Genomic DNA, 10,871 nt, shown 5'->3' with positions numbered 1-10,871 from the left:
AACCAGCCTTCTTTATCAGACTCTTGAGCCTTTTTAGGTCCCTGGTTCTGATGCTGCTGCCTCAACAGATGACAGCAGAAGAGATGACGCTCTCAACAACAGACTGATAGATCTGCAGCATCTTGCTGCAAACCTTGAAGGATCTTCGCTTCCTCAAGAAGTTCAGTCTGCTCTGCTCCTTCTTATAGATTCTTCACTGTTGTGTCTCCAGTCCAGTCTGTTGTCAAGGCCAACACTGAGGTATTCATATCCCTCAACACCTTCACTTCTTCTCTCATGTTGGAAATAGGATTTGATCTAACCCTGGTTGTTCTGACATCAACAATCATCTCCTTTGTTTTGTTTTCATTCAAGAAGAGATCATTGTTTCTACACTATGACACAAAGCAGCTCTCCATTCAGCTTCTTGTACGTCTGTGATACACCCAACATCCTTGGATCCAGCTGCAGAGTTATCTGAATATGTCTGTAGATGACAGAAGTCCAAACTTATGCTGGACGTCTGAATCAATCAATCAATCAAATTTTATTTGTATAGCACATTTCAGCAGCAAGGCATTTCAAAGTGCTTTACATAATTAAAATAAAAACAGAGAAAGAGAGAGATTTTAAGAAAAAGAAACAGTGAGAAAGAGAAATAAAAAGAAATTAAAGTAAAGATAAAGATATTTAATACAAAATTAAATAAAATAAGAAATAAAAACATTATCCACATGAGGACTTGCCCTTATGGTGTCTCCTCCAAAATAAGAGGATCTACAAGCCTTTCCTTCTGTAGGACTTTAGTCAAACCGCCATTTGACAAGGACTCAAACCTTTAAAACTTCTTTACATAAAGAGATAAAAACAAAGATAAAAAGTAAAGATAAAAACATTAAAAACATCGAAGACATCAAAACCCACACTCTAATCCTAATTTAGCCATAAGCAACTCTAAACAGGTGGGTTTTAAGTTGAGATTTAAAGGCTCTCAGTGTTTCGGCTGTTTTACAGTTTTCTGGAAGTTTGTTCCAAATTTGTGGTGCGTAGAAGCTGAATGCTGCTTCTCCTCGTTTGGTTCTGGTTCTGGGGATGCAGAGCAGACCAGAACCAGAAGATCTGAGGGGTCTAGATGGTTGGTACAGCAATAACAGATCTTTAAGGTATTGTGGTGCTAAACCGTTCAGTGATTTATAAACTAACAACAGTATTTTAAAGTCTATTCTTTGAGCTCCAGGGAGCCAGTGTAGGGACTTTAAAACTGGTGTTATGTGCTCTATCTTCCTGGTTTTAGTGAGAACACGAGCAGCAGCTTCTGGATCAGCTGCAGCTGTTTGATTGATTTATTAGTCAGACCTGTGAAGATGCTGTTGCAGTAATCAATACGGCTAAAGATAAACGCATGGATGAGTTTCTCTAGATCTCGCTGAGACATCAGTCCTCTAATCCTGGAGATGTTCTTCAGGTGATAGAAGGCCGACTTTGTGACTGTCTTAATGTGGCTCTGGAGGTTCAGGTCAGAGTCCATCACTACTCCCAGGTTTCGGGCTGATCGCTGTTTCTCAGTTGTAATAACTGAAGCTGTGCATTGATTCTAGTTCACACCTCTTTAGGTCCAAAGATAATAACTTCAATTTTGTTTCTGTTCAGCTGGAGAAAGTTTTGGCACATCCACACATTTATCTGTTCTAAGCATCTGTTCAGTGATTGGATGGGGTCAAAGGTCACCTGGTGACATCGTGATGTAGAGCTGTGTATCATCCGCGTAGTTATGGTAGCTAATCCTATTTCCTGTTATAACCTGAGCCAGTGGGAGCATATAAATATTGAAAAGAAGGGGTCTCTGTACACTCTGAAGTGTACAGAGTGAAAAGGAATGGTGCAACTACAGTCCCCTGTGGTTCTCCTGTGTTGCTGATCCAGGTGGTTGGACACACAGTCCTTCAGTTTCACAAACTGTGGTCTGAGGTAGACAGAGATCCAGGTGATTGTTGAGGCCTCCACCTGTGTCTTATAATCTTCATCCCTAGCTAATGGCCGGTGAGTGTATATGACAGGAGGGATTTGCCAGTAAGGTATCCCACAATGCATTGGGCCACCAGCAGCAGAAAATGATTAAACCACTTTTTTATCTGTCACAAAAAGTAATATATTTCAAATCGTGTCCAAAGCCGTGTCCAAATTCAGGGTCTGCAGCCTTCGAAAGACATGGTCTACGTAGGACAGGTCCTTCGCAGACCGCAAATAAACAAAGACTGGAAGAGAAAAGCTGTAAATTCAGACAGGTCTAGCCTTCAGTCAGTTGTCTAGCGTCCACTTCAGCATAACTTATGTTGCCTAGCAACTGTGACAGCGTGAAGCACAGAACGGCAAAGGAAAAAAACAGCTAAAGTTTGTTCTTTAGGGGTGTATTACTCCTGATTTCTGTATTTTTATTCACCAGTTGTAGTAAAGGCTGTTCAAAGTAAAAAGGAAATCTGTTAGTTTGATTCTAAAATGTTCAAACATGTTTAGCACGTTTCTACAAGGAATCAATATAATCAAATTATTCGTTTACAAATTTAATACTCTCCAGATCTCAGATAAGACATTTTAGTTAAATAAAACTACTATATTTGAAGGCTTAAATTTAATCAGTCAAACCGATTTGCTCAGAAATAAATTAAATACATTGGTATGGACCCGCAATGAATCATGGGATATGGTGGGTTGTGAAGGATACACCAGACCCATTGTTCAAATCTGAGGAAAAGGAAGGCCGCATTTGAAAGAGTCTTTGAATTTGGACAGGACTTGTCACTGCACTGTCACATAAGCGGTCTACAAATCTGGCCTTTGAAGGGTGCAGCCCTTGAATTTGGACATGGCTCATATGTGAACCTCCAAGAATAGCCAAATCTATTTTCATAGTTGGTTGTAATAATCACTGTGGGCTCTAGAAGTTGATGTGACATCCAGCAAACCCAGGGGGGAAAAAAACTAAAGGTTTTCATTGGAGCCTGTTCCTCAGTATAAACTCCAAATGATGGTGTGACGCAATATAAATCCCATGATGCAGGATAGGCGGTTTTGATTAACATGTTCCCTGAACACTAATCTGGTCCTGAGATATGGAAGGGAATTAGAGTCCACTTTGTGTTTGCTGTGGTTTAAAACATGAACATCTTTACTAGATGGAAGTAATCTCTGAATGGAGCAAAAAGAGCTTCAGATAAAGAAATTTGCTGTAAGGAACTTAATTAAATTCAGTTAGCTGTGTTGATTTAAGCGAATGATTTAAAAGTCAAATCAGTTACATACACAAAACCTTTACCCCAGGTCTGAACATTTATTCTCATATTTTCACTTTTTTAAGACGGATAGCTCAGAGATCTCCAACTATAAATACACTGCTCCAAAAAATAAAGGGAACACTCAAATAACACGTCCTAGATCTGAATGAATGAAATATTCTCATTGAATACTTTGTTCTGTACAAAGTTAAATGTGCTGACAACAAAATCACACAAAAATCATCAATGGAAATCAAATTTATTAACCAATGGAGGACTGGATTTGGAGCCACACACAAAATTAAAGTGAAATGTTCCCTTTATTTTTTTGAGCAGTATATTTATTTCTATTGAATTTGCTCCTTCACTCGCTAACTATGAACATGTTTACATGGTCACTCTTCCCTTTATTGTTTCTCTGTCTCAATATTTGAATTCTAGGTCAGTTGAAAAGTCTTTTCTATTTTTATCCACCTAATCCCCTTTAAGAATGCACACACCCTCAGAGGTCGTGCATAGACATGTGTGTTTGTGTGTGAAGTCCACTGCAGTGTGTTAATACCTCCAGCATGTTGCGCACTAATCCACACACTACCGGCAATACTGTTCTTCCTACCCCACCCCCTACCCCCAAACCCATCACCAACACACACATCTCTCCATCTCACTCACATGTCAGTAGCGGCAGCCACACTTCCATGTTGGCTTGGAAACATTGGATATATTTGACCTGGGGGAGTTGGAGCCTGGTTGGGATCATTTATGAGCGCAGCCATGGTGGTGGGAGCAACAGGCCAGGCAGGCTCTGACAGACAGGTTAGCAGCACATTTTCACTGTTATGGATGAAGTTGACTTGTGTGGCAGACTTCACTACAACTGTTCCCTTAGGTGTAGCAAAGACTGAAACCATTCTTTCCCATTTAATATGTGACTTTTTTGTGTTAATTGAGAATGACTGCATATTTTCTGCAGTTTCCATTGAGCTCTTTGTTTGCACTTGGCACTTCATGGTTTCTAATTATAAACAGCAGTTCAGATTTCTTTTTGTACCCTCTGGGTTTACAGCCCCTAATCTCTCATAGCTGTCTTTTTCCCCTGGATTAAAATCCTAGAAACTCATTAGCTGTGCAGCTAGTTAAGTAAGTCTTTGAATCACGTTTGAAACTGTAGTCTTTATGAGGTGTTGTAGAGCCAAACTGGCAGAAGAGTAGACATTCCAGTTACAGGTACAGAATGTGATTGCAGGACAAGTTTTTAATTTTTACAAAGTTCACGAAGAAGTCTGTCTCTTGTTCTTTTAAATCTGCTTAGTGACTTAGTGAAAGCAGGATTTTTTTTACCAATATTTGCCATGAATGTGGGTGATAAAACCTCCAAATTGCAGTGAAGCATTTTGCACTTAAGTCACCGCAACTTTTATCATGTTGTAGTCGATCTTAAAAAATATGAAGTCGTTCAATCCCTAATTCTGATACAGATCCCACTGTTATGATTCTGGCTCGTCTGCCTGCTCTGTTTTCTTCATCAGGTCTACCTGCATGCTGCTGCGCTGCAGCACAATTAGGCTCATGTCATCCACCTGTCCTTCAGCAGTTATATTCAGCACTCAGGCAGAGCTCATGCAAGGGCGTTTGAAAACCCTTGCGTGAGTTAACAATCCAAAAATCAAAGGACTGAATCAGTCTTTAGCAGATTTAGATCAGTGTTTCTCAATCCCTGTCCACACCAGAAATCCAGTTGTGAAATTTCCTCGCTTCTAAATATTCCTCAGTCAACTGTCAGCTTTATTATAAGAAAATGAAGTGTTTGGGAAAGACAGCAACTTTCTGCAGATCGGAGACTGAGAGCCAGGCCTTCTCATCTAACATTAGTATGTGACCTCACATATGCACTTCTGGAAGAATGGTCAAAAATCCCCATAAACACACTCTTAAACTTGTGGACAGCCTTCCCAGAAGGGCTGAAGCTGTTCTAGCTGCAAAGGTGGACCAGCATCATATGGATTAGTCACTTAAGCTCATATGTGAATAAAGGTGAATAAACATTGTGTGTTTTACCATGTGTACACTATGGTACACATATGTATGCACATGTATATACATGTGAAAAGATATAAAACGTGACACACAAAAACGTGCATCTCATGCGACACACATGAGATGCACATGTTTATCACATGTAAAATATGTGATACACATGTGAAAACATTGGAATTCCATAGGTTTTTATCACTAGGCATTCTGAAATCACACTTATATTATGTTAAATTATGTAAGGTGACCACATTGTATTATTATTATTATTATTATTATTATTAGATACATGTGCTTTTATATGTGATTCAGGTCTTTCACACATCGTTCATATGTGAAAATTTGTGAAAAACACATGCGGTTTTTATGTAGTACATGGTTTTCACGTGTAACTTTCACATATAAATGTCATGTGAAATGCACATCTATGCCTTGCTTCGTCCAGAGGTTCTGGTCTCTCAACTAATGAGAAACTATTTCTTTCTGGAGGCGTGGACTGTATTGGGATTTTAAAATTTACCCAGTCGCTAATGTTTGTCCATGACTTGTGTAATGTGCAGTTCAACTTTAGGAAGCTTACCTGAAATGTCTTGTGCTGCAATCAACCGTCTTCCACTGTGGAAAAAAAAAGTGCTGATCAAAACAAGGCAATGTTAATTCAATATTTGGAAATGTGACTGACATGGACTGATCAGTTTCCTTCACTTCCTTTGATGCAATTGCTAAAACTACAGGCAGAAAATCAATGTCATGGTTTACTACTACTCCTTCTGTTCGCTGATTGGAAATCTACCAGAGGGAATCTGAGTTAGCAAGATTTGGATAGAGCGGAATATCACAGGAAAGCAATGGTCAGCCCAGCTATCATCTGGTCTGAAGGTATTTTACAGTAGGGGAATAAACAACTATATAAAAAAGGGCCTTAAAGAAACTGCATATACTTCAGCTGAGCACAAACCCTGTATTTTGGAAACCTGATGATAGAATACTACATGAACACTGTAACTTTTATCTTTTTTTATTTTTAACCATTTTTTGGACAATACTAGCACTGCATGAAAAGTGGGATTTTCGACAGCTATTGACACCTAGTTCTGCCGCGCGCATGGAGATTGAGGGCTATCGGCAAGAGGTTTTTGTCAGAGTGGAAAATTGTAGAGCACTGCCAAGAATGGTCAAAAATGCTGTGTGTCCGTGTTCCCCTATCACCCCCCTCCCCTTGTGCCTAGCAGAGGTTTTCGTATTTAAATGAAGTTGCTGGGAGCCATGCAAATGCAAATCAACTGAGCACCGGCCTTTTGACTCTCATTCCTGTTGTAGCTAAACCATTTTACCTACTGTTCACCTGTTTACTAGACCCAGGACCTGGACAAAACCCCTCAGTGTTTTTAATTGAGAAATAATGAGATTTAAGTATAAAACAGGCATTAATGCTGAAAATGTTCTAATGTTACAAAGTCACACAAATGGAACAAATTTAGTGTGACATTCACCAACCAGCACTGAACACTCTTAGTTCAGCTTAGGGATGTAACCTTAACACTTAAGTGTTCATATCAAAGTACAATTTTCAGGGTAAATCTGATGATATATTGTCAACATTGCATGTCTGTTAAGCTCATTCAAGATTGTGTGGTGGAATGCAGACAGAGCCACCGCTGTACTCCAAGAGAAGTGTTTCTGCCAGCGTGAAAACACTGAGCTTCACATAAAGCATCAGTTGTGTCATCATGACAAAGTTCCAATCATTTGCACATGTAAAATTTTGGTCATTATAGTATCACAGGCAGATGTTCATGGCATACTAATGTAACCCAGGCTTTCCCTCTTTGGATCTGCCGATGGAAGACACCCTATGGACTCTGCGTTGTGTTTTATTTGTGCGTGAAGGTGGGATGTGATCCGTGCAGAAAAGAGGAATCGGACACAGCGATCGTGGTTGTGGGGAGACCTTGGCGCGTTTATTTCGTCCACCTTACAGGCAGTAAACACACTGTCAGCATTCAACCGCTTTTTTTCTGTTTTACAAAACAATCAAGCATCACAAAACGATCAAACGTCACAAACCAATCAATCACCAGAAAGAAAATGTAATCTGTGCCTAACTGGCAATCTGAACCAAAAGAAATATATATATAATGTTCATTTTTACACCGGGCTAGGAGAGCTGCTGCTTACCTTACAGGCAGTAAACACACTGTAAGGAATACAGCAGTTCGCGCACAAAAATCCCCCGCACTACGGTGTCCCCGGCAGGACAAACATGCCAGGATTGCGGTGGTACCAACAGCACCCTCTTTTGGGACACTTGTGCACTGCTTTACACTAAGTTGATGTTGACTCTTCTGAAATTGTCTCCTAATCTGGACTTTGTGATTAAACATTCTGGAATACTGGCTCAAAAAAGCCTGTATTCCAACATTACTCCTTCAAATGGGGATGTAAATACATGTTGGTGTTGCAGTGCAATGGGCCAAACAGTTTAACACATTTTGAGACGTCTGTAGGTATTGTTCATAGAAGTATACCATGAAGAAGTATGTTTGGAGAAACAATATTAAAACAATAATCTATCTTACTCATTAAAATATATTTTGCATGTGTGTTAGGACCACTGAAAAACTTAGTTTTGGTTGAATTGATGGTATAAAAGAAGAATATGCATGATGACATACAATAGACTTTTGTTAAATGTGATCTTACTTTGACATTCCTCCCATTTGAAGATTTATCATTGCACAACTTAATCAAAAATAATAATAAAAAACATGTTCCAGAGTGGTTCATTGTACATAAAGTATTTTTGTGAATAATATTCAAACTAATGTTAATGTTCACTGATTGCTTTAAAGACCCAGAGTCATGCTATATTGGACCCATAGTCATTCTACAGGACTTAAGAAACTACAGATGATTTATCAGTATTCAGTTGCTTAACTCTCGAGTTTAAATTGAATAACAAAATGGTTGAAAGTATGTGATACCTTCTGATAGAGTATAAACATTTGTATTCTTTTTTTTAAAGTTTTGTTAGTTAAGTACTAAATATAACTCACGGATGATGAATCATTATATTCTATATAAACTAAAAAGGAGACAGCTCAAAGTAGAATTGAGTAAATAAACAACTACACATTTAAAAACATTTTAGCAATTAATTGTCACGTAACTTTTGAAAAAATAACTTTTTAGAATGTATTTTTTTTCTGTCAACTTTCATTTAACACTCTAGTCCAGTTGGTGGCATTAATGCGCTTTCATAGTCGGTCAAGCAACCGCCATTAAACTCCAGAGGAAGATTTGCACTGGCGCTAACGAGTGCTACTGTTAAACATGAACGAAAATGTCCGTGCGTTGTGTGAAATGGTGGAAAAAGTCCTATTTCACGGAGTTACTTTTTCAGTATCGTTTTGATATCAAGCAATGTTCCGGCGGAAAACAGCAGATGACACCGCGGCGGTCCAACAGGCCGAACTCACGGTAAGAAAGCTTTTATGAATAGTGAGCACGTGCAACGAGGCGAGGTGCTTTGCTTGTTTCTTACAGAAAGCGGTCCGTTGTTTTCATATGCCGAAACAAGTGTAGGATGAGATTTTATATTGTAATTTTTTTATTACATGTGATGTTCTGAACTCTTAAAAATACTCGCATCTTCTTTTATTTTTTTTTTCAGACCTGAAAAATGGCCGAGCCTCAACAGCCAGGCCTCAGACCACGGTGTCGAGGCGCTCTGACGGAGTCCACCAGGACGAAGAGAAATTCAGTAAGTTATGATTTCACATTTAGTGAATTGTGAACACTCGCATATTTGTAAGAAAAACTGATCTTCCGGTTATTTTATTCATTTTGTTATAACGCAGTACAGCAAGGCAGAGTGTGGTAAGCAGTAGAGATCGAGAACATGGCAGACGGATATGAGGACGGAGCCATGAAGCCGGTATGTATTATGTACAGTCACTGCGTTGATTCCCGATTGTACAATGGCTGGTTGAGAATAATTTTAACTTATTTACTTATGTATTTTTGAGAAAGCGATATATTTGCCACAATATTTTTTTTTTATTTTACATTTATTTCCACAGAATGGGAGTCACATTTGTTTCAATCAGACTCTTCAGGAACGTCCTGATGTCCATGACGAGGACAGAGATGCAACTGTGTGTATCTACTATTTTAGAATGTTGATGATATTTTATGCTTCAATATTGTTTATGTACATAATGTAATTATGCTATGTATTGACAATGCACAAAAATGTTTTCCAGCTGCAACCAGGACCTACTGCCAGTCATCTGGATGTAGCTAAAGAAAGAAGCAGGTAAGATTTATTACTAATCTAGAGATGTCACAATTCCTTGAATGGTTAAAGTACTGTGATTTATTAAAATCCATCAAAGCAAATTATCTGCCTCAGTTTGTTGAACTATGTTTTACTATTTATTACCAACTGCTTTTAATTATTTTTTTCTTCCAATTATTTCCAAGTGTTTTCTCTTTTTCATTAAAGTTTTTGTTTTTTGTAAGAATGTATTAATATGTTTTTTTTTTGTTTTGTTTTGTTTTTTTTAGTTTTAATGTCTTATGTGTGCATACTAAGCTGGAAGTTGCCAAACATTTTCACTGTAGTTTCATAATGACTAAAAGATGCCTGTAGCTCATAATGATTATCTGTTCTGTGTTAACAGCTGATGGAGGAAGGCAGAGAGTACTGGCAGCAGAGGAGGTGGCATTCTGGGAGGATGGCAGCTATGAGGGGGTATCAGGATGGACTGTGGTGAGGTTGAGACCCCAAGTTACCCCAACCAGGAGCTCAGTGACATTAGGTCTATACTACAGGAAGAGACGTCAGGTCTACACTGCAGGAGAAATGTTGGGCCTGTCCTGAACGCAGCATAATGTTGGATCATGTTTGGACAAAAAAACACTGCCAGATAGTCCAGAAATGGACAAGCATTTATGTCTTATTTTGTGTGCAAACAGTAAAAAAATTAAATGAAATAAAGAGAAAAAACAAACTTCTGTGCCTCTTTTATGTTCCTCATATATGAACATGTTGCATATAAGCAATATCAAATGAATATATTTTAATACAGCATTTATTTTTGATATATATTTTTTTAAAATACAGTATTAAAAATATTAATGATTGGGGTGGGGTTTATTTATAAAGACATAAGTGCTGTCCAATGGGCACACATCAACCAACCAATCACATGTCAATGATGAACTGTGATGTCATTGTTTTTAGGGTTAGGGTGACCCTAATACAGGGTCAAAAATCTCACTTTTCATGCAGTGTAGAGAAAAAGTTTATTTCTCATCTGATGTAAGCTATATGAATCATGAATTGTTTATGGATGTCATCAAAGTCCTAAGTTTTGTTTCATCAGTAAAATTATCCATGTACTTGTTAAAATCGGATGCATGTGTGAGCTGCTTCACTAGAAGGAAGGCTGAGAAATGATTTCAGCTCATCTTCTTTTGATCATCCAACCCTGCCACTGAGGGGCAGTCTGTATCATATATGTGAAGGTATTCATGTGCATGAGTCCAATAATGTTTCATTGTTTCTAGCCATCTTATGGA

The 10,871-nt window shown here is 38.3% G+C and overlaps 1 long non-coding RNA gene across 1 annotated transcript in view; it reads left to right on the top strand.

Moving 5' to 3' along the window:
* Positions 1–10,266, top strand: part of LOC106934559 (uncharacterized) — a 15,189-nt gene extending 4,923 nt beyond the window's left edge. The window contains exons 2-5 of the long non-coding RNA XR_001421723.1: positions 6,335–7,094; positions 7,616–9,446; positions 9,551–9,603; positions 9,971–10,266. This is a non-coding gene — a long non-coding RNA (uncharacterized LOC106934559). The remainder of the gene's footprint in view (positions 1–6,334; positions 7,095–7,615; positions 9,447–9,550; positions 9,604–9,970) is intronic.
* Positions 10,267–10,871: the final 605 nt, after the last annotated feature.

This window comes from Poecilia latipinna, unplaced genomic scaffold, assembly GCF_001443285.1.
Source record: "Poecilia latipinna isolate Pla-1442-1.1 unplaced genomic scaffold, P_latipinna-1.0 Scaffold1825, whole genome shotgun sequence".
Classification (NCBI taxonomy): domain Eukaryota; kingdom Metazoa; phylum Chordata; class Actinopteri; order Cyprinodontiformes; family Poeciliidae; genus Poecilia; species Poecilia latipinna.
The sequence above is the reverse complement of the archived record's forward strand: the minus strand, read 5'-3'. Positions and strand labels throughout refer to the sequence as shown.